This window comes from Elephas maximus, chromosome 23 (genome assembly GCF_024166365.1).
Source record: "Elephas maximus indicus isolate mEleMax1 chromosome 23, mEleMax1 primary haplotype, whole genome shotgun sequence".
NCBI lineage: Eukaryota > Metazoa > Chordata > Mammalia > Proboscidea > Elephantidae > Elephas > Elephas maximus.
In genome coordinates this window covers 70,482,228-70,506,215 of record NC_064841.1, presented here as the reverse complement: position 1 = coordinate 70,506,215, position 23,988 = coordinate 70,482,228, and positions in this window count along the sequence as shown.

Genomic DNA, 23,988 nt, shown 5'->3' with positions numbered 1-23,988 from the left:
GGGTCTTGACCATATCGATTCCTTCTTTGTTGGTAGCTCTGGTGTTCCTTCATTCCTTGGCAATTCTCACGTGGCACCTGACTTCCCCTTCATGTGTGCATTTCTCTGTGCCCATTCTGCTCTTCTTAAAGTTTAGAAGTAATTAGGTTTAGGATTCACTGTACACTGGTGAGACCTCAATTGGTGCTTAATTTTGTTATATGAGATTACATTAGAGAAAGCGATTGCATTAAATGCAAACAAAAAACCTGTTGCCGTCTAGTCAGCTCCTCCTCATGAAGATCCCATACGTTTCAGAGTAGATTTATTCTCCATGGGTTTTCAATGGCCATAATCTATGGTAGTCAATTGCCAGGACTTTCTTCTGTAGCTCTGCTGGGTAGATTCACCAGCCTTGCTGTTAGTAACCAAGTGCAAACCATTCGTACCACCCAGGGATCTAAGGTAATTACATTATGCCTACAAGTATAGGGGTTAGGATTCTAACACATATTTGAGGGGGGACAGAGATCAATCTATTATCTATCTATTTATGTATCATCTATTTAGTTACTTTGCTGAGAGTGTCTAGGCTGAAGAATTAGCAAGATTACCAAATATTTGTGTTATAAAACAATCTGACTTTAGAAGCTTCAAAATTAAAGAATCTGTACATAGTATATTTCTTTACATATATTTTCCTATTTGATTATAATAAACTTGGACTTGGCAATAGATAGGCAGAGGAAGGAAGAAAAACCATTAATCGAATACATGTTTTATCCCCAAATCCACTGCCATTGAATCAATTCTGACTCATAATGACCCTATAGGACAGGGTAGAACTTCCCCAATAGGGTTTCAAAGGCTATAAATCCTTACAGAAGGAGCTGCCACATCTTTCTCCCAGTGAGCAGCTGGTGAGTTCGAACCGCCAATCATGTGGTTAGCAGCTCAGTCTTTAACCACTGTGCCACCTGAAACCAAAAACCAAACCTGTTGCCATTGAGTCGATTCTGACTCCTAGCGACCCTATAGAACAGAGCAGAACTTCCCCATAGGGTTTCCAAGGAGCAGCTGGTAAATTCAAACAGCCAACCCTTTCTATTCCATACCAGCCACTATGAAAGATATTTCACAGATGTCCTTTCTTTTGTTCCTCACAAAAAGTGAAGTTTTGTCTTTCAATGCATGAAATTGAAACTCACAAAAATAAAGCAACTGGCCTAAGGAAGTAAAGTTAGTAATTGCCAGATAAACAACAACTACACTTGCTTCCTCCAAAAGGTTTTCCACCTTTATTCTTGCCATTTTTTTTAGGAATTTGAATCTGTATGATCACTGTGAGTTCATAGTTGTTGTTGTTAGGTGCTACAAGTCGATTTCAACTCATAGTGACCTAACGTGATAGAGTAGAACTTCCCCTTTGGGTATTCTAGTCTGCAGTCTCTGTGGAAGTAAATCATCAAGTCTCTCTTTTGCTGAGCCACTGGGCGGGTTTCATTGTGTGCTCATACAATTGTTTTCTAAGCGTAATGATTTGGTAATTTACTCCTTATTTACCTTTCTCATGCCTAAGAATCTGTATTACTTTTTATTTTGTTAAGATGATCAAGGTTCTCCAATATGAATTTCAATGTTTTTCCTTCTTTCCTAATTCCAATTTCTCTACCTTATGTTTCATTGTCAGAGGAAAAATCACCCTCTACTAATCAAGACCTATGGGGGAAGATGGCTTGGGAAATCTAGAGTATTGGCTTTCAAAATCTTGGGTGAAAATTCACAATAGAAATGCGTATTTCACTGTATGTACGCACATGGTACATCCACACACACATGCATACGATTATAAAATTGAAACAGAAGTTTTATGAAACAAAATCCTAGGTATATATGAAGCAACATGATAGTTTTCTATTAATTTCTTGACTAATTCTGTAAAGCAACATAATGATATCGATATACCACATTACAATCATAACCTACAAGTCTGCAGGTTGAATACACTAGTGCCAGGCCATATTCTCCTTATGCCCAGAAGGACCATTTTTAATTTGATGGAACAAATAAACTACAGGACTAGTACCCTAAAGTTAAGAACAAATATGCAAAACTGAGAAATAAGGATGGCCTCATGTTATTCCAGAGTCCCACTGGAGCATTGTCTAACAGGTACACCCTGGGATAATTTAATTCCCTAGAGAAAGAACCTTGGTTTGCCTTAGCGTTTACGACGGATTAAGGCTAACACCAGGTAAAGTTGCACACCAACTGGAATATCCTTCTGCGAAGATGCATGACAACAAACACTGGTGTTTTATTGTGGGATATTAAATAGTTTTGTATCTACCCTGAATCACATTCCAGCATTCTTTCTTTCAGGGCCGATATTTATTTAACCTTGAGTTCTCTTTTCAACCAGATTTACCATCCTACTGGTGCCTTCATCAATAAGTTAAACAAATATTTGAGCTTGTTCATTACATGTTTGTATGAGAGTCATCTTTTTAACTTTTTGAACTGTACTTTGAAACGACTCATGGGTTATTCTAAGCATTCTCTTTGGATAACTCACCAGGGTTAAAGAGAAATTGAGCAGTAAAACAGGCAAAATATAAAGAACAGACTTTTCTCCAATGTCATATAGAGGAACATCTAAATGTGCTTTATCGCTGGGTGCTTATTTTATTATCAATCTTTTGTCTGGCTTCCTGCTGTGCTGAATTTTCTTGTTAGTTCTCCATTCTGCATTAATCAGATTAAAAATGGAGCCATTTATTATAATATTTCAGTGTAAGAGAAATTCTATATCTATCCCATAACTTTTGTCACCAGTATCTAAATCGTACTGAAATCCAATACAAAGGAAATAATGCATTTACAAATTAATTTCTTTATACTCTGCAGCTAGAAGCCCTGGTGGTAGAGTGGTTAAGAGCTCTGCTGCCAACCAAAAGGTTGGCAGTTCGAATCCAGCAGCTACTCCTTGGAAACCCTATGGACCAGTTCTACTCTGTCTTGTAGGGTCGCTATGAGTCACAGTTGGCTCTACAGCAAAGGGTTTGGTTTTGGTTTGGTGAAGCTAATCTCTGACTTACATTACAGACAGCAAATCACAAGTAACTTCAACTTCTTATTTTTCATTAATTTCTAAATTCGAAAATAGTATTTTATTTTCCCTCTCACAGAACAGGACATGGTAAAACCAAAATAGTAAATACTACAGCAGAAATAGACCCTGTCCATCATAGCACTTTATACTGTGATAGAATCATGTGAAGTTATTGCTATCTTATTCGAAGGTATAGATTTAATCGATAAGTTATAAACAAGCAAAACAAAGTTTAAAAAGTGCTCATGTTAAGGCCGTTGTTCTTAACTGCCGTCAAGTTGGTTCCAACTCATAGCGACCCTATGTACTGCAGAATGAAACACTGGCCTGTCCTTTACCATGCTCACAATCATCGTTATGCTTGGGCCCATTGCTGCAGCCGCTGGGCCAATCCATCTCATTGAGGGTCTTCCTCTTTTTCACTGACCCTGTACTCTTTTTTTTTTTTTTTTTTCCTCTACCAGGCATGATGTCCTTCTCCGGGGACTAATCCCTCCTGACAACATGTTCAAAGTATGTAAGACGCAGTCTCGCCATACATGTTTCAGGGAACATTCTGGTTGTACTTCTTCCAAGGCTGATTTGTTCATTCTTTTGGCAGTCCATGGTACATTTAATATCCTTTGCCAACACCACAATTCAAAGGTGTCAATTCTTCTTTGGTCTTCCTTATTCATTGTCCAGCTTTTGCATACATAAGATGCAAATGAAAATACCATGGCTTGGGTCAAGCACACCTTAGTCCTCAAGGTGACATCTTTGCTTTTTAACACTTTAAAGAGATGTTTTGCAGCATATTTGCCCAAAGCAAAGGGTCACTTGATTTCTTGACTGCTGCTTCTATGGGTGTTGATTGTGGATCCAAGTAAGACAGGGAGCAAGGGCCCTGAGATCAGAGGATGCCTGTTTGAGAAACAGCGATTAGACTGCTGTGGTTAGAGGAGAAACAAGTAAAAGAGAAATAGACTATATTATAAGGGAGGTAATAGGGGGTCGAGTGCGGAACATAGAGACTTAGTAAGACAAGGAACAGAGGGGCAAATGTAACAAGAAAAGGGCCAGGGTGCAGAAACAAAGCCATTTCCCAGAACAATGGGGCAGGGTATCTAAAAATAGCCCACAAACTTCTTTAAAGTTACCTTTCAGAAGCAGCTGGAGAAAACCAGGCCCAGGGACATGAGCAGAACATCCACCTGTGACTGTTGTGTGACATTCCACCAGGGGCGGTGAGGGGCTACAGCCCCAGCCAGGGAATCAAACCCGGAGAGTGGGAGGCTGCACAGGCGAGACACCCCATAATAAGTCCTGCTACGAATCCCAGAGGCCTCCAGGACAGGAGCCATCTTGAAAAGCTGTTGTGTGTGCACCTTAGTTAACATATCCCTGCCTGTGCCTATGACTAAACATGAATCGTTTCCTGCCCAAGAACTTTTAAAAACGGGGGCCATCTTTTGTTCAGTGAGATGAGGGTAAGCCTTGCTCTAGGCCCTCCTTGACTCTGCTCGCAAGGCTCTTCGATAAAGCTTTGCTCATATGGAAAACTATGTGCCTTACCTGCTCATTCTTGACCAGTGAGAAGCAAGAACCTTATTCCGGTAACACAAGTAAAAGAAATCCTTGACAACTTCAATCTTTTCTCCATTTATCATGGCTGCTTATTGGTCCAGTTGTGAGAATTTTTCTTTTCTTTATGTTGAGGTATAATCCTCACTGAAAGCTGTGGTCTTTGATCTTCATCAGTAAGTGCTTCAAGCTCTCTTCACTTTCAGCAAGCAAGGGTAAGGTAGCATTTCCAAATTAACAGTAATATGAAATGCAATTCAAAAACTTTAACAGTGTTTGTTAAAAATCTACACTGTATTTTCTGATCTGCGAATCAGGACAGAAACAAACTGAAGACTGCTTTTTAAAGCACACGAAAACAGTAGGCAACCCAAATAAATGTAAGCATGCACAACTACAGAGAAATATTTAGATAATAGTGTCTTTTTTTTTTTTTAATTTTAAAGCACCCATTATCCTAAAGCAATTCATGATAAAGCCAAGAACCCCTTGCCTTTGAGTTGATTCCAACGCAGAGCAACCCTATCAGACTGAGTAGAGTAGCCTCATAGGATTTCCAAGGAACTGCTGGTGGATTTGGACTGCCAACCTTTTGATTACGAGCTGTTGCTTGCCATAGCTCTAAGCCTCTCAAAATAGAAGCACTTCATACAAGTCGATGATTTGGCTGGTGATGAAATAGATGTTTGGTGAATTGGAGGGAAAGATTTGAAATTAATTCTAATGACCCTGGTTGGTTCTCATCCCATCCTGGGTTGCTACCCCAGAACGCATTACTATCAGTGAATTGTTAAGCCAAGTCTGCTCTGAAAGAACTCTATCCTCTATTCACACCTTCGAAGCCTGGCAGTGTTGTGTGGACGCTTTACTGCGATTCTTTGATCAATGCATGGATTTTATGCACCAGTCTAGTATATCATGCTTATGTCTAAAATCCCCATTACTATACAGATGTAACGAAAACATCTGTAAGTCAATGACTATACATTTACAAGTATTTGCTTATGCTAAAAATAATTTGCTAAGATAAAAAATCTATAGAATAGCATTTGGGGCTATGGTACATCACCTGTTTAATTTTCGTAATTTCTCTCTCCAGTGTTGTCTCGCTTGTAAAGACCACATTGCACAAAATATTACACTACTCACAAGCTAGTAGTTCTCCCTAGTGATAACTTGAATATCCAAAAAATCATCTATTTATATGGAGAATTAATTTACTTAAAAAAATTGTATACAGAAGACCGTTTTGGACAAGGTTTTGTGTATTATCTGTTAAGTTTTCAAAAAAATTGTCTGACAAAAACAGAGAGGGCTTAAAGCAACACCATTTATTTTCTCATAGCTTGGTGGGTCAGAAGTCTGGGCTCAGTGTGGCCTGAGTTTCACTAGGCCATCATGGAGGTGTCAGCAGTGGTGTGTTTCTTTCTAGAGCCTCTGGGGAGAATCCATTTGAAGCTCACTCAGATAGTTGTCAGAATTCAGTTCTATATGGTTGTGGCCCTGAGGTTCTCAATTCCTTGCTGGCTGTTGGCCAGGGGTTGCTTTTATCTTGTAGAGGCTGTTTGAATTTCTTGGTTCATGGCCTCTTTCCTCAGTCTTCAAAGCCAGCAATTACTGGCAGTTTAAGTGTTTCTCGCACTTCGAATCTCTCTGACCTCCTGCTGCCTCATCTCTGCTCTGCCTTCTTCTCTGCCACATCTCTCTGACTTTGTTGAGAGAAATGTCTTGGCTTTTAAGGGCTCATGAGTAGCCCTGGTGACACAGTGGTTAAGAGAATGGTTGCTAACCAAAAGGTCGGCAATTCAAACCAACCAGCCCACTCCTCGGGAACCCTATGGGGCAGTTCTACAATGTCCTATAGAGTCACTGTGAGTGGAAATCAACTCAAGGGCAAAGGGTTTGGTTTTTCATTTGGTTAAGGGCCCATGTAATTAGATAAAAACCTCTGGAATAATCCAATAAAATCCCCTAATTTTAAAATCAACAGATTTGTAATCTTAATTATACTTGCAAAGTTGGTTCACAATAGTGCCTAGATTAGCATTGAATTTGATAATCAAGAGATGAAAATATCAGGGGTACACCTCGAGAACCACAAGTTCTGAGCGACATGTTATACAAAATGTTACACTGTTAAGTAAGCTGGTATTTCTCCTTCACTGATAATTTGAATGTTGGAATAATTAGATAGACAATGCTATTTTCAGTCATGTCATCCTTTGACTAAATTAGATAGGATTTCCCATAGGTTTCCGTTGCCTTTTTCTCTGAATATTTCCTCTTTGATCTTAAATACCAAATGCTTTGGTGCCAAATACAATGCTATTTATTGCCTTTTTTCTTGTATCACCTCCTATAGTCATTGTTCTAAGTTATCCTACTGCTTCTCTTTCTTTAAAATCCCTTGCTCTTTAGAACTGCCATGAACTCCATCTTTCCTATTTCCCCGTATATTGATAATTTAGGCATCTGTTTCACCTTTAACCCTAATCCCAAAGTTCAGTTAAAACTTACTACTGAACTTGACTCTGGTTGAACAGGGCTTCTTGACATGAAGTCCACAGAGGATCTGTACATTCAGTTCAGGTTGGATAGGAAAAATTTACATCCTTATTTCCACTAACCTCCAACTGAAGGTTAGCATTTTCTTTCATTACAAACACAGTCCATAAATTATGGTAGTATTAGCAATACCTATAATTCTGACACACACACACAAATCACAAATATTTTTATATATTATTGTGGTTGTTAGAAATATCTTAAAATATAATTTAAATTGTTTCTGCATGACAGCATTCCTTGGGTGGCACCATTGCTTAGGTGCTGGACTATTAGATGAAAAGTTGGCATTCAAACACCTGCAGAGTTAGCTCAGAAATCTGGTCTGGTGACCTGCTTCTGAAAGGTCACAGCTTTGAAATCCCTATGGGAAAGTTCTAGTCCGCACACATGGGGTCTCTGTGAGTCAGAATCGACTCTGTGACAACTACCACCACCAACAGCATCATAATTACTTCGCTAATTAACCCGTCATTTTACTACAACACGTGGTTGCAGTTTTCATGTCTCCTAAGCTTTATGGGACTGAGCTTGTCCACTATTAGGAAGTTCTGTAAGTAGTAGTTGTTCCGCCAATTGGTGTAAAGGCCTATTCTCATATTGGTGATGATGATGGTTAATTTTACATGTCAACTTTCCTAGGCTATGGTTTTCAGTTTTTTTGACAATTGCTAGCCTAGTTGTATTGAAGGTATTATGTGATTAATATAAACTTCTTGTTGTTAGGTGCTGTCAAGTCAGTTCTGACTTATAGAGACCCTGTAGGGCAGAGTAGAACTGCCCCATAGGGTTTCCAAGGAATGGCTGGTGGATTTGAACTGATGACCTTTTGGTTAGCAGCCAAGTTCTTAACCACTAAGTCACCAGGGCTCCGCATTAACTTAATTTACCTTAAATAAAGCAGATTCTACTCCATTATGTGAGTGGGCCTCATCTAATCAGTTGAAGGTATTTAGGGCAAAATCTGAGGGTTCCTGTTGGAGTAGGAACTCTGCCTTGAGACTGTAACACAGATATTCTGCTCAAGTTTCCAGCCCCCTGCCTAACCCTATAGGACAGAGTAAACCACCTCATAGTGTTTCCTAGGTTGTAATTGTTATAGGAGCAGATGGCCAGGTCTTTCTATCACGGAGCCCTTGGTGGGTTCAAACCACCAGCCTTTCGGTTAGCGGCCAAACACTTAAACATTACATCATCAGGCTCCATATACACATGGAGGGCTCCATATATACATATGTTGTTGTTGTTAGTTGCTATTGAGTCGATTCCAACATATGTATATATGGAGCCCTGAGGGCGCAGTGGTTAAGAGCTTTACTGCTAACCAAAAAGTCACCAGTTCAAATCCATCAGCCACTCCCTGGAAACTGTATGGGGCAGTTCTACTCTGTCCTCCAGGGTCGCTACGAGTAGATATTGACTTGAGGGCAATGGGTTTTATATATATATATATATAAAACATATTTATGTACATATATATTTTATTGATTCTGCTCTCTTTGGAGGAAACTATCGTGGTGACTCAGACATCTACTTTGCTTTTGCTATTCCCTCTCCACATAGTTTTTCTGTGTATGCATGGAAGGAAGTGGGTCAAAGAGTACCTGAAGTTTAATATCCCTATTAAAGTTAATAAAGCTCAATATTTACATGACGATTTCATTAAAAAAATATATAAATATATACATATTATATATATAAGATACATATATAAAACTTTAACTTCTTAATACTCTAAATGTCATATTATTTAATGCATTATAAAAAGCACTCCTTACTATATTTTTAATATTTTGACAATTCCATTTTTATATAATTGGTTTTCTTTGTAATTCTAGGTCTTTGTATATTCAAAACAATTATTCTGAGAGGAGTACAAAGCAGATCCATGGCACAAAAACATGGTTAAGAACCCCTGAAATATTAGATAATATTATGTCTGAAACTAAACTCAGCAAGTATCCATTAAATTCCATCTCATCTCTTGACTCCTCAATAATATTATAAGTGTTACCACCCTTTTAGCCTTCTATACCACAAATCTTGCTTACTTTTGGACCCAATTTCTCTATTTGATAAGTTTTGCACATTCACTTATTTCCTTACAATATTTCTTTGACATTATATTGGGGGTAATATCAAACATACACAAATTGCAGGAAAGAGTATAATAATGTCCAGGTTTTAATTATCCAGCAGTAAGAACTAATAATCCATGGTCAATTGTTACCCCTCCCCACTGTCTTAACTGCCCAACTAATTCTGAAACAAATACTAGACATTATTTATCTATTAATTTTTTAACACGTATCTTTAAACGATGAAAATTTTAAACCAGCAAAAATACAGTACAATTATCAATCCTTAATTGAATCTAGGGCAATGAGTTTGGTTTGGTTTTTAAACATTAACATAAAACAATTCTTCATATAATCAAATATTAGTGTTTTAATCTTGTAGATTTTGTCATATATTTTTATTTAACATTTTGTTTTAGAAAATTGTCGATTCACATGGAGCTTTAAGAAATAATATAGATACAGTCTACATTTTGCCTAGTTACCAACAATGTAAGCTTCTTGCAAAGCTGTAGCACAATATCAAAATCAGAGGGCTGACATTGATACAGTCATGACATTTCCATCATGACAAGTATGCCTTCTATTGTCTTTATGGCCACCCCAACTTCCTTCTCAACCTTACCACCTGTGTAAACCACTAATCTGTTCTTTAATTCTGAGATATTATCATTTCAACGATGCCATAAAAATGGAATCATAGAGTATAAAACCATTTGCACCTGGCTTTTTTTCACTCAGCATAGTTCTCTGGAGATCCACCCAATTTGTTTTGTATAACAATAATCTGTTTCTTTTTATTGCTGAATCATGTTTCATGATATGGATATAGAACTGTTTTTTTTTTTTTTATTATTTAAATCTTTTCAATTCACCCATTAAAGGACCTTTGAGTTCTTTCCAGTTTTAGACTATGAATCTCCTAAAATATTTGTGTATAAGCTTTTATGTGAATATACATTTTCATTTTTCTGGGATAAATACTCAGGAATACAATTTCTTGGCTGTAGGGTAGTTGCTTCTTAAGTTTTGCTTTTGTTGTTTTGTTTTTTAAATGCCAAAACAATTTTCTAGAGTTGCTGTGCTATTTGACATTTCCACCGAGAGTATTAATCGTTTCTTCACATCCTAGCCAGCATCAATTCTGACTTATTTTTTATTTTAGCCATGGTGGTAGGTGCGTCAGCGTAATTTGCATTTCCCTAACGACTAATGATGTTGATTACCTTCTCATGTGCTTATTTCCCACTAGTGTTTCTTCTGTGAAATGTTTCTTTATGCCTTTTATTCATGTTCAATTTGGGCTGTTTTCTTCCTTTTTTTTTTAACTGCTGAGTTTGAAAATTCTTTATATTCTCAACACTAGACTTGTCAGATATGTGTTTTGCCAATATTTTATCCAATTCTGCACCTTGTATTTTCATTCCCATAAGAAGATTTTTTCAGAGAAAAGTTTTGTTTTGTTTAATTTCATGAAGTCCAGTTTATAAATTTTTGCTTTTATGGATCACATTTTGTTATGAGCTCTTTCTCTAGTTCTAGGTCCTGGATATTTTCCCCTATTGTTTTTCTAAAATTTTATAGTTTTATCTTGTATATTTATACCCATGATCTTTTTTGAGTTACTTTTTGCAGAGGGCGTGTGTTATAGGTTGATTTATGTTCCTCAAAAATATACAACCAAGCGCTATCCCTTGGCATCTGTGAATGTGACCTTACTTGGAAAGAGCATCTTTGCAGATGTAATTACTTAAGTTAACATGAGTTCATGCTGGAGCAGAGAGGAGCGTAACCCACTATGGCTGTATCCTTCTATGAAGAGTAAGAGAGAAACAGACACACAGGAAGACAGCCATTAAAAAATGGAGGCAAAAATGAACTTATGCATCCAAAAGCTAAAGAAAGCCTGAGGCTACCAGAAGCTGGGACAGACAAGCAAGAATCTTCCCCTAAATCGTTCAGAGGGGACGTGTGGTAAACACCCTGAATTTAGACTTCTAGCCTCGAGAACCAAGAGACAATAAAGGTCTGGTGTTGTAAGACCTGCAGTTTTTGGTACTTTATTGTAGCAACCCTAGGAAACTAGTACAGATTTTGAAATCAAGAAGTGGGAGGCTTCTCTAACAAATATCTAAAAATGTGGAAATGGCCTAGGAATTGGGTAATGAGTACAGGTTGGAAGAATTTGGAGGTAATTTATATAAAAACCCTAGATTTCCTTTAAGAAATGGGTGGTAAAATATGAAAGTTAAAGGTGCTTTTGGTGAGGCTTTACTTAGAAGGAAGTGATAAACATGTTGGAAACTGAAGACAGTTATTCCTTGTTATAAAGTTGTAGAGATCTTGGTTGAATTATGTTTTCCTGTTAGGTGGAAAGAAGATCTTGTAAGAGATGAACTTGGATATTAACTAAAGAAATTCCCAATCAATATATTGAATGCATGAAGTGGTTTCTCATGCTGCTTATAGTAAAATGCAAAAGGAAAGAGATAAATTGAGGGAGAAACTACATAGTAAGCAAAAAAGGAACCAGAATTTGAAGATTTGAAAAATTTTCAGCCTATCCATATTGCAAAAAATGAGACTGCGCTTTAGAGATAAAACCAAAGATGTGACTGGACAACCCACTCACTAAAGAGATTAGCCATGTGACTTATGTATCAAACCAACCATCTCAGCAGAAACACTACCGGCTTGGATAAAAGGGAACTGAGTACGGATTAAAAGATTCTCAGAATTCTGGAATTCTGTTGGTGTTAGGTGCCATCAAGTTGGCTCTGACTCATAGCGACCCTATGTATACCAGACGAAATACTGCCTGGTCCAGCACCATCCTCACAATCATTGTTATGCTTGAGCCCATTGTTGCAGCCACTGTGTCAAATCCACCTCATTGAGGTTCCTCTTTTTTGCTGACCCTCTACTTTACCAAGCATAGTGTCCTTCTCTAAGGACTGATCCCTCCTGATAACATGTCCAAAATATGTAAGATGCAATCCCTCCATCCTTGCTTCTGAGGAGCATTCTTGTTGTACTCCTTCCAAAACAAATTTGCTCATTCATTGAGCAGTCCATGGCATAGCCCATGTTCTTTGCCAACACCACAGTTTGAGGGCATCAATCCTTCTTCGGTCTACCTTATTCATCATCCAGCTTTTGCATGCATATGAGGTGACTGAAAACACCATGACTTGGGCCAGGTGCACTTTGGTCTTCAAGGTGACGTCTTTGCTTTTAAGACTTTAAAGAGGTCTTTTGCAGCAGATTTGCCCAATGCAATGCATCTTTTGATTTCTTAACTGCTGCTCCCATGGGTATTGATTGTAGATCCAATTAAAATGAAATTCTTGACAACTTCAGTCTTTTCTCCGATTGTCATGATGCTGCTTATTAGTCCCGTTGTGTGCATTTTTGTTTTCTTTATGTTAAGCTGTAAACCATACTGAAGGTTGTAGCCTTTTATCTTCATCACTAAGTGTTTCAATTCCTCTTCGTTTTCAGCAAGCAAGTTGTGTCATCTGCATAATGCGGGTTGTTAATGAGTCTTACTCCAATCCTGATGCCCCGTTCTTCTTCATATAGTCCAGCTTCTACGATTATTTGCTCAGCATACAGATTGAGTAGGTATGGTGAAAGGATACAGCCCTGATTTAAACCACGCAGTATCCCCTTGTTCTATTCAAACATCTGCCTCTTGATCCACGTACAGGTTCCTCATGAGCAGAATTAAGTGTTCTGGAATTCCCATTCTTCATAATGTTATCCATAATTTGTTATGATCCACACAGTTGAATCCCTTTCCATAATCAATAAAAAACATAACAGGCCAGTAGAGCCATTCAGCTGCTAACATGTGTTATCCTTCAAGAAAAGGGAAGAATAATTCTGAGAGTGGCTCAGAGGCCAATAAGGCTGCTGCTGCAGGCCTAGGGGCAAAGGCCATCCCTCTGGGTCCAGAAGGCAAGACATATCTCAGCTCAAGAGGGGGAGTCCACTGCAACCACAGGCCAAGAGGTTGGCAATATCAGCCCAGGGCGATTCCAAGCAGAAATTCAGGAATCTATGAGACTATAATGAAAGATCAAACACCTGCATCATCAGAGTCTTAGAAGGGGAGAGAAAGAGAGAAAGGCTAAAAAAGATCTTGAAGAAAAAGTGGTCAAGTGTGCTTCTTATTTTCCAGAAGACATAAACCTAAATTATAAGAAGCTGAGTGAAACCAAACAAGATAAATCCAAACAAATACACACCAAACAATAGATCATAATCAAACATCTTAAAACTAAGAACCAAAACAAACAAAAAAACACTTGAAAGTAGCCAGAGAAAATGATACCTTGGCTATCAAGGAAAAATCAATTTGGAAGACAAATTAAATGAAAAATTATATTTTTCCTCAGAAACCATGGATACCAGAAAAAAAAGTGCCACAATATTTTTCAAGTGCTGAAAGAAAAGAACTGTCAATCCAGAATCCTACACATGATTTAGAAAATAATATTAGAATTATTATTGCCTGTCCTTGAGGAAAGAGAATGCAGCCCAGCTGAAGTTGGGCCCACAAAGACTCATAAGGACACATCAACTGGGCCCTGAGATAAAGACAAAAGATGAGACAATCTTAGAAATTATCTTTTAGGGAAGAAAAATATTTTTAGGGAACCTTTCACATAAACCCAATCAAACAGGACACAAAAGACCCTCTTGACTGTCGGGTTACTGAAACCTGTACCAATGAAGACCCTCCTGACTATCGGGTTACTAAAACCCATACAGTGATTGTTAAGAAAGGCAATTCAAAGTATAAGACCACAGTTTCTAGCCAATCTGTGGAAAGGTGAAGCTTTCATCCATTTTTGTGATGTTAACATATACTGATGATTCTGTAACCTCCCTCGGATTCAGGCAGGCATTAGCTCTGGCAGCATGCTTGTCCGCTTCCCACTTCTGTCCTTTTGAATATATGCCAAATAAAACTTTTGTTTTGCTTTACTAAACTTTGTGATTTTTTCCCCTACAACACACCTAATAGCATATCAATAATTATATTACATGTAAATGGTTGAAATAAAATAATTAAAAGACAGAGATTAACAACAATACACAATAATTCATGTGTCAAAGAGAACGTTTCAAGGAAAATAAAAAAAATGCATTGAACTAAGTTAAAATACAGAATAATTTTGTGTTGACGTTAGTGGGGTTTGTGATTAAATTACAAAGAATTTGGCCTTTGCCATTGGCTCTTGAGAGTTAACATCTAAAACTTTGGAATTTCCCCCAGTGATCTAAATGCCTTTGTTATCTAAGAGGGCTACAGACCTGGCAGGTTGTGCTAATGAGATTAGTCAAGTGGGGGCTGGCTGTGCCAGATATCAGCTGACCTCAGGAGATGGGGTATCAGCAGGACTACCTAACTAGGCGTCAATAAAGGCTCTGGGCAAGGAAGCTCCATGGGCTTCCTGGTTGGTGATAGATATCAATGCATGTGGGAAGGGCGGTGCATCTTTTTGGGGGTCATAGAAGCTCCTCCTCCCAAACCTTTCCTTATGTTTGTATCCTTTTTGCTACAATAAAATCGTAATCATAAGTTTAGTACTCACCTGATTTCTCTAAGTCATTCAAGCAAGTTATCAAACCCAAAGGAGTAGTTGGAGCCATAAGATCAGAAGTGTGGGGGAAACTGGGAACCCCCAAGCTTATGGCTGGCATCCTTATGGGGTAGTGAAAAACTCCAGAATTTTTAGCTAGCAGATTGGAAGTGAGGGTATCATGGGACCTCCAAATTTGTGATTGGTGTCTAAAGTCTTGGCAGACTTGGCAGTCTGGAGGACTCTGTCCTTTAACTTGTGAAATCTGATCTAGCTCTTGGTGCTGAGCATCAGAGGAATAAGTACCGCATGTGCACATGAAGGGAACTGAATTGAATAGATCTGAATAGGAATTGAATTTCTTCAATTTATTTGGTGTCAGAGAAGTGGAATAGATTCCATTAACCTAATTGATCTTCACATCATCTATCGACTGTCTTTTTTTATTCAGCTTTATATCTTCTCAGTTTTTGGTATGATGAGTGATTTTTCCATTGAAACCTGAACATCTTTGTATTATTTCATAAGACCATGAATTTTATTTAAACCTTCTGTTCTTCCTGGCTTTTTGAGACATTGCTCTGGTAGGATATAGGAGTATATCACCTCATTACTGTCAGATGAAGATAAAAGTCCAGGTTACCTCCTCGGCTTTCATTGACACCTGAGTGGTAATACCCTTCACTATTGGTTCTTAACAGTGTGAGTTCCAGTTCCCATGTTGTCATCACTGACACGGCAGTTGGGGTAATCTCATCGCTACTGGGCAATGGTAAAAGACTGACTCTCCACTAGGACTCCACTGACACCATTCCAACGGGATGGGGGTAAGACATCCTGTTAAGACCAGAGGGCGTTGGAAGTCTAGGTTCCCTACTTGTTCTCCATTGATAGCACAACTGGTATCGTTATTGGTCAGTATGAATAAAATTCCCAACTCCGAATTTGGCCTCCTTGCACTGCTCTGGCAGAGGGGTTAAGGTGCCTTGTTATTGCTTCTCTGTGGAAGTCTAAATTCCCCACTCAGCCTTTGCTGGTATGGGCTGGGGGGCATGTCACAGATTTTTCTGTTGTGTTTGGCTGGAGTAGAATGGTCACCTAATTTTTTTTTCTGCTTTGTTAGGCTGTTTATTTCCATCATTTGGCTAGAGGGAGTAGGCTTTTGTTAGGGCTTTTTTTTTTTTTTTGGTCTGCTTCTGTTAGCATTTCCAGGTTGTTGACTTTTTCCCAGGTGCGAGTCTCATATACATAAGGCAAAAAGAAAACCCAGTGAAATTACAACTATGCTATTCCTTAGGTCCCAACGTCCTTAGCTGGTCTGTCTTCTTCTCTCCATCTCTCTATCTTTCATAATGAAAGATAGATAGACAGACAGACAGACAAATAGATAGGTAACGTCCAAGGTTTTTAGTTATACTTAGTGAATGAATGGGAAAAATGCATTCCATCTTCTTCTATTCCATCTTCTCATAGAGGTCCCCTGTGTTACATATTTTTAATAGTTTGTTCAAATCAGGATAAAAAATTAATATCCATACATTTCATTTGATTTATATGCCTATTAAGTATCTCCTATCCATAGATTTTTTTCCTCCATGTATCACTATGTGAGCCCTGGTGGCTCAGTGGTTAAGAACTCGGCTACTAACTAACAGGTCAGCAATTTGAATTCACCAGTCACTCCTCAGAAACCCTATGGAGCAGTTCTCCTCTGTTCTATAGGGTAGCTATGAGTCAGAATCAACTCGAAGGCAACAGGTTTTTGTTTTTGTTTTTTAAGAGTATTTCTGTTATGAGTCCCTAAAACCAAACAAAAAACCAAACCCACTGCCATCAAGTCGATGCCGACTCATAGCGACCTTATAGGACCCTATAGGAGTAGAACTTCCCTATAGAGTTTCCAAGGAGGGCTTTTAGGGAGTACAAACGGTTAACATACTCAGCTGCTAATCTAAAGGTTGGAAGTTTGAGTCCACCTAGAGGTCCAATGAAAGACAGACCTGATGATCTACTTCCAAAAAAATCAGCCATCGAAAACCCTGTGGAACACAATTTTACTCTGACACACATGGGAGCCCGAGTAAACTCAGTGCCAACTGGTGGTTTTGTCTCTCTCATTTGTTGAAGTCACCAGGCTTTTCTCTTATAGAGTTTCCCACAATCATTTTGGGGACTGAATCTGTGTGGGGTTCATGTATTTCTTGTAAAATGAAAGTTACAGTTAAAGATTTGATACAAAATTTTGGAAACAATACTTTAGAGATGTTGTTTTCTTTAATGAAGAGGTAAATTATATCTACTTGTCTTTTCACTAGCTGACAAAACATGTATTCATTAACTCTGCTAATTAAAAAGACTTAAAAGTAATAACCATCCTAGTGTAATGAACATGTCTAATACCAAGATTGTGGACTTTAAATATCATTTGGCAATTAAATATATCACTACTAGAGAAAGTGGGTGAAGTATATATGGTGACTCTGCATTATTTTTGAAAATCTTTGGTAAATCTAAAATTATTTTAAAACAAAATTACTGAAAAAAAAACCCAGAAATTTTAAAACCTACTTTTTTAGTGATAAATGAGAATAATCTTATATAATCTTATAACTTACTTTCTTAAGTTATCCAAGGACATACTCTCTTTGGGATCCACAATATGTATTTGTGTGTGATAGTGGTGACATTGAGGTAGAAATTTCTCCCTTTAAAAAGAGCACACTCATTAAAATTTTAGAATCATTTGACTCCAGAAACTATAGAGTCCCTCCAATTCAATCCCATGATACTTTGGATACCAAAATAAATTAGTAAGAATGAACACTTAAAACCCCAAAATGGATATCCAGATACAGTAAGTACACTACCTCTTGATGGAGTTAGTCAAGTCAAATACGAGTTCAAATATTGACTGAGCACTTACTCATCACAGGTGTTTCCATCGTTCTTGCACTTTCATAAGCACTATGAAAGAGAGAGAAGGGGAAGGATTTTTATATCTACAATCCTGCTCACACGGATCTTACAACTTTGTTAGAACGTATTTCTACTTGACTCATGCATGCCCAGTCCTGAGCCCGTTGGTGTGGAGTTCATTCCAGCTCACAGCAACCCTGTAGGACAGAACAGAATTGTCCCATAGGCTTTCCAAGGCTGTAAATCCTTACAGAAGCAGGCTGCCACATCTTTCTTCCCAGAAGCAGCTGGTGGGTCCCAACTGCTGATCTTCTAGTTAGCAACCCAGCGCTTTAACCACTGTACCACCAGGCTCCACTGACTCATGCATAAAGTGTAGAAAGAGAAAGAAGTTGGAATTATGCATGTGATACTATACTGGATAAACTTACCTAGGAAAGAAAACCAAACCAAACCCATTGTTGTGGAGTCAATTCTGACTCATAGTGACACCATAGGACAGAGTAGAACCCATCCATAAGATTCCCAAGGAGCGGTTGGTGGATTTGAACTGCTGACATTTTGGTTAGCCAGTGAGCTGTTAACCACTGCACAGCCAGGGTTCCATCTAGGAAAGAAACACTGCTTAAATAATGAGGTAAGAAGTGCTACTTTGCTGAAGAATTTTGAGAAGGAGTAAGGTGATCAAAACCGTGATTCTGGTAGATCGGTCTATCAAAAGTGTACGTGATGGATTGGATAATGAGGAGAGCACAGGAAGGGAAAGTGATGAGAAAGCTATTGACAATATACACTGCGTGTCAGTAAGCACACTGGCTGAGAGCATGTGGAGTTTAAGCTTCAACTCCAGACTTCCCAGAGAAAGGATCCGATAATCCCAGACCTCTGCTTCTGAGGTGGGTGGCGGACACCAGCCAGATCATTCTGGCAAACCGCAAATCATGAAAAACATTTTTTTTTCCCGTTGGAAAATGGTGCTCATAACACTGGAGCACACCAATATGAATTAAAAAAAAAAAAAATTCCAATAGCATTTCTTTAGGGGACTCTGGTTGAGAAGTTATAACGCTACCATACTGCTACTACGCAGCAGTTTCCCTTGGCAAAACATAGTGTTTGACACACACATGGTTATTATGATGATATTCATAGTTCTAGGAAATCTCCTATGTTCTTAGATAAACCAGATGAAGTAAAAAAGAGAAACAGTATTAATGTGTCAACCCCAGTCTTCAGTATGATATCATCATGACACAAGGTCTTTGGAAAGGATTTTTTTTTTTTTAATGTAACAGAAGAATTTCTTCTATATTTCTGCAAATTTCAAGTTCCACTAATAAAACATTTTATTGTAGATGTTTCTCATTCCATTTTTTTTTTATTGATTGTGTTTCGGGTGTTTATGTGCCCGAAATAAAAGCATTTAATTTTTAACAATGTCAATTTTTATGACACTGCCAAATTGTTTGAAATTAGAAAAAGACACTTAACCAAATTACTTATAGCTGCATCATATTAGAGAATTGATTATACAGATGCCCTTATTAAATTGATTTTTGTTGAACTTTATATTTAGGACAACACTTGAGCCAGCTTATTTTTCCAAGTATCATTTTAAATTAATGATCATTGATAAGTAAACCACCTGTATGTTTAAAAAAAGAACTAAATGAAAGCTTTTTTATATCATTGTCAAGTGATCAACATTTAAAGAGTTACCTGAAGCAGGTATTATCCTGAAGGGAGTGTTCATTCAAAGAAATAAGTAATGTCACTATGATGGGAAAGATCCAAGCCTTTTTTTAAAGAGGTCACATGCAATGTTTGAGTTTGATTTTTTATTTTCTATTAATCTGTTATAATATGTGCTTATAAAAAGCCGGTTTAGAAAAAAGGGAAAACAGGCTGCTGTTACCAAAGAGTGAAATTTTTACATGCATACATTCAGACATATTTTTGAATTATCCTGAACTTATAAGGTTTTTAATTTAGATATAATTACTTTAGGAAACTATAAGGATTTGGAATTTTTTTTTAAATCAATATGTAAAAGGAATTTACTTCCACTCATGTCAAGCATTTTTAAAAATCAATAATTTGATAGAGCATGTAAAAAATTAATTCTCTTAATGTTAGAAAAGAACACTGGGATTAAAATGTCAAAGTAATAAATTGACTCGAAGTAAGAGAAATAACCACAGAAATCATGAAGGTATTTTTTCAAGTGTGCCTGTTCTGAATGTTCTTTTTTTGGTCATAAAATAATCATATTAACATCAAGCCATGCTTATGAAAAAATTCTAAAATGATTTTAATATGTGGAAAACTTATCCTCATTGTTAAATTAAGTTACTGCATACACACTGAATTCTTTGTTTTTCTAACATATAATTTTTCACCTCTTTTGAATGATCTGAGAGACCCATTTAAAATTTCTAAATCTGCAGCGGATTTTAAAAGAACTAATATTTCGTCCCAAGACCTTTGGCAATTACAATGCAATATATCTGCAAACAGAGTGGATTCTGTTCTACTCTTAACTCCAAAAATGTGAACTTCAAAAGGTTCATGCAAGATGTATTGCATTCTAGCATACGTATCTGTCATGCGTAAGAACTAGTTAACTAATTTGCTTGCTTTGGGGGTCATTTTTTTTTTTTTCCTACAAACGATACATAATTCTTTGAATTCAAACTCATAAAATCTTGTTGATGAGATTCAGCTTCAGAGGAATATTTCCTGACTCATAATATTTCAAAAAACACATTTCTGGAAACTTTACTATATTAAATCTTATTAATACAGAGGTCTGGAGCAGTCATTATTGAGTTGTCATCAGAGTCTACAGAATATAAATCTAAACAAATGTGTCCAGTATAAAAAGAATTCTTTATTAAAACCACCTTGCTAGAAGGTTCTATTACCTCAATATGTGATTTTTGGTGTGTTTAAACAGAACTCTCTCTCCTGTCACGGTAACTGACCACTGCTTGTTTGCACTCCAGCAAAACTGACACTGTTTAGAGTTGAGAAGAACTGGTGGGAAAACATACTGTTTTGTTATAAAGTACACCTGGTCAAATGATCATATGAAGCAGAGCTTTATTATAAAAGATGAAGCCAAAGTATTCCTGTAGTTTAAGCGATTAAAATTCTTCCAAATGAGCATGGTTGCTTTTAATTCCTATGACCCTACATTTTTTTTCATCTGTTTTTCTTTCCTGTTTAATCATTCTCATTTCTTCATGATCACATCCCCAAAATAAAATCTGTTATTAACTAAGTGCCTATTCTTGAAGTAAAGTCATTTATTAAGTAAAACAAATCTGAAATCTGCCCATATTAGTGGTTAACTTTCTTAAGGCTACTTAAAATGCTGACATTTGATCCGCATCTTGGAAAAGGCACAGGTTTTGAAAACGTGTTTCAAGGGAATGAAAATGCTGAGCTTCAGATACTCAGAGACTGTTCTATGTGATTTGCTACATGTCACGTTACTGCGGGTGGAAACAATGGCAGCAGGAGCAAAGTCAAGTTTTTATATGTCATTGTGCATCGCAAACTGTGAACTAAGAAAGTCAGTATTAATATGTTGCCAGTGTGTGTAATAACTCTCACACAGAAGTTTTACATTTTAAATAGGCCAGTTACAACCTACACAGTTATAAGAAACTCTGATTTCACCTCTGCTTGTGAAATTCAAAGAAGCCAGAATTATATATGTATTTCCGAGACTCAGAGAAGGAATGCCCAGTGTAATTTTATTTCAACACAAGGAAGGCACCACCTGCTTTAACCAAATGCAGGGAAGAGAAATTTCACCTAGCTTTTTTTTTTTTTAGAGGCAGCTGACACGTACATTGGAGTACAGTTGAGCAAGCAGTTCTAAACTGGGGCTACAGCTTTAGCCGATGGTCTGTAAACGAAGAAGAAACTCTAGTTATTAAATTGAGTTAATCGTTAGGAAAGGATTACCCCTCAGTGTTTACTCTCTATCACCATTTCTCTATATTTAAAGTGTATGACTCATTTTATGTGAAGAAAGACCATGAAACTAGATGAAGCCACTTTTATAAGTGGATTTCTTCCAGATGTGTGGATCGAAAGTTTGGATATGGTAGATGCTCCGATCTACATCTCTGAGGTAGAATAACTGTTCTTGAGGCTTATAGCCCAAAATTAATAGACACTTCCACACATCCTTTTACTTAAGCGCCTGTGATAATATTAGTGACCCCTTAAATTCTTGAACATAAGGTCCTAAAAAAGGTCCTAGATACATCCTAATATCACCACAGTTTTATTTGTTAATTTTAAAGGGAGTTTATTTTTCAAGTGCAAGAATCATGTCTGACTGCAGCTAGAATTTATTTACCTTTTTATCCTCTAGCAGGCTTTTAGCTTCACAGGTTTCAGGTGTCCACTCAAAATTAAAAAATTAAATAAAATAACAAATGTCTTGTTGACTTGCCTAGAGTTCCAAGGCACATTCCCATGAGTTTTCAGCCCAACTTTAGAGGTGGGGATTAAGAAAGGATTATTGTGGCTTAACTCAAGTTTTCATTTCATTTTTCCCCTGCCTCTAATAGTGTGGTTTCCCTGTACCTGATTACTGTGAAGGGTTTAGACAGAAGTGAAGTGTTTGGAGTTCAATCAATACGAGACAAAGTGCTGTGGATGGGCCTGGGAAACCATTCTGAGACTGCTATTGAAGCCAACTTGGCCTCTCCACCTGAAGGAATAGTGCTCTCTTGCAGCTGAGTTTCAACCCTTTTGTTTCCCTCTAATGCGCTATTGATCCTGGGAGAGACTGCAAAGCCTTTTCTCAATGTGCCTCGAGCCTAGTCATTGCCACGCCTTGCAAACATGCTACTGCTTTTGGAGATGACGTTATTTCTTAAGGTCAATTATTCTGTCACTTTTTATACGTATGAATTTGCTTCAGAATATGCTGATTAACTAATATGTTAACCACCAATGCATTTCATTAAATGGCTTCATGGGAAATGTCACGTCTTTGAATTCTTGAAAAGAAAAATCTTCAGTAATTCCGCTGAGCCCCTTTTCCTCCGAAACCCAGTTCTACTGTTTTTCTTGAGTCCAACATCATTTTCCCTAACCACATTAAAGTCATATTAATCCCAACCCAAAACACAATCTGGACATATTATACCTCTACTATTTGGAAAGATTTTCTCTGTTAAGTTTTTGAATGTGTATCATTCTGATTTGTTTTATATTTTCATTGTGTAAATCTTAACTTTTTTTCTTTATTAGAATGGGGAGACGATATATTTTTCTTCTTTTCCTTGAGTGTCTCTATAATGTTTTCTGAATGATTTCTGTTGAAAGTTTTTCAGAGACTTGAGATGAAAACATCACAAAAACAAGATTTTTTGAAAATACATAATTTGGGACTAAATGTGATTATACATTGTGAATTTGTGGAATAACAAAATCAAAAAATTCCCAGTGGTTTTTAAACCCTGCATACTCCATACATGTATAGATTTCTTTATTTTATATGCATTGCTATATTAATGCACTATGTTGTTGTTCTTGCGTGCCTTGGAGTCAAGGCTGACTTACAGCAACCCTTTAGGAATAGTAGAACTGCCCTCATAGGCTTTCCAAGGCTATAAATCTTTACGGAAGCAGATTGCCACATCTTTCTCCTTTGGAGAGGGTGGTGAGTTCAAAGCACAGATCTTTTGGTTGACAGCTGAGCTCTTAACCACTGCACAGCCAGGGCTGCTCAGGGTACTATAAAAAAAGATCCTGTATAAAAGAATCCAGGTGCCAGAGTGGTTAAGCTGCTCAAAGGGAAAAAGATGTAGCAGTCTGCTTCTGTAAAGATTACGGCCTTGGAAAACTGATGGGGCAGTTCTACTTTGTTCTCTAGGGTTGCTATGAGTCAGAATCGGCTCCATGGCAACGGGATTTTTTGTTTTGTTTTGTTTTTTGTTTTGCTTACATGCACTATAAAGAGTGCTGGTGCTGCAATGTTTAAGTGCTTGGCTGCTAATTGAAAGGTTGGCGGTTAGAACCCTCCAGCCAGGAGAAAAGACATAAAGACCTGGAGATCTGCTAAAGACCTGGAGATCTGCTCCTGTAAACATAACAGTCTAGGAAAACCTACGGGACAGTTTTATTCTCGCCTATAGGGCCACTATACTGATGAAGC